Here is a 1638-nt window from a genome sequence, read left to right as displayed (position 1 = left end):
TAATCGATAATCGTCAGACTTATTATCGAGACGATAAGTTGAATGATGGATTTACCTCACATCGACAATCACTGACGATACGCATTCGTGTGCATTTCTTAGTGCATCCAACGACGATACCATATCTACAAGATCGGGAGGCATAGTTCGAGAATTCGATTCTGCTGCTGTCTTCTCCACTCGGGACTCTGGACCCGCCGCGAACAGATTTCCCCGTGAGCGCCACGCGGCTCTTCGGCGCCGCGCTCGGCCATCTTCGGTTTCGCTCCCCTGTGATCGCGGTGACTTCTCGATGAGAACGGGACTCAGGATCGTGCTTAGGCATATGCGAATCCTTGTCGAACGGATATGATCCACACAAACTTAAGCCCGTCTCACACTGGAGATTGAAGAGTATAAATTGAAGAATAGAATTCAGCCAATTTTTGAACGAAATGGATTAAAATTAAGATTGGTTAAACTCTAATCTTTAATTCGCAATTCTCAATCTCTAATGCATAGTGTGACATGGACTTTAGGTATAAATATATATTAAATATATCATATATGTTACAAATATTTATAATATATATAATATATTAATATATAATATTTATATTTAATATATATTTTATTCATACGATTAATTTTAAATTGCCCTTTTTGATATCAAGGCATGCTAGAAAAGAATTACATCATACCGATTTGGTAAAATAAAATTGTCGCAAGAAACAGTGTCTTGTTTATTTTCAATAAAGGAAATCCCAATATTCTTTAATCTTTATTCAACATTATTATAATGTAGTATATTATATTATAATAGTAGTCTGTAGGAGTAGATCTCGCTTCTAGCAAGTAGTTTAATTAGTTTCCCTAATCGGATATTCTCGCGGGAACTATCCAATTTCGTCAATGGATTGGTCGCTCGTGATCGGAATACGACAACGATTTGAATTCAGGATTTAAAAATATTAGAATTAGATAGACAGAAATCAAAATAAACAGATGATCATTGAACGGATTACTGTTATTTAAACGTTTACGTTGACTTAATTACATTTCGGACAGTTGGTAGATCACAAGATACTTTTAATCCCGCAAACATCGTGGAACCCACCATTGCTGTGCTTTTGATATCAGGTAAACATCAAACACATTACGTAAATTATCAAATTCAAGCGCGTTGATGCTACAATTGTTTTTGAAATTTCATTGCAAAGTCCATTCTACAACTGCGTAAGGATAGTTATAGATCGATTAAAAACAATTGTAGTTATAAGAATTAATCTATTATAGCCGAAGAGGATAATATTCAACTGTGATTGGTTTTACGAGAATGATCAAAATGGCGACAATATGAAATAATCGAATAAAGCAAAAAATCGTGCATTTCTTAGAGAAATCTTATATTTATGACCTGTTTTTTTTTACTTGAACTTTCGCACAGTTCATCTTTCTTCTTCTTCTTTCTTTCTGAAGAAAAAAGGAAGAAAAATGAATTGGTGTAAAAGTTCACCTAAAAAGAATAGGCTTTATATCACACTAATGAATGGAAATTGCGTCTGCATTTGCGTCTCTTGATTCCTCATGCTGGCCAACAGTTCCTTTCTGATTGAATCAAGAGATTCAAACGCAGATGTCACAGACATAATCTCCAAT

The sequence above is a fragment of the Atta cephalotes genome (assembly GCF_000143395.1).
Source record: "Atta cephalotes unplaced genomic scaffold scaffold00041, whole genome shotgun sequence".
NCBI classification, from domain to species: domain Eukaryota; kingdom Metazoa; phylum Arthropoda; class Insecta; order Hymenoptera; family Formicidae; genus Atta; species Atta cephalotes.
This window is presented reverse-complemented; position numbering follows the sequence as displayed.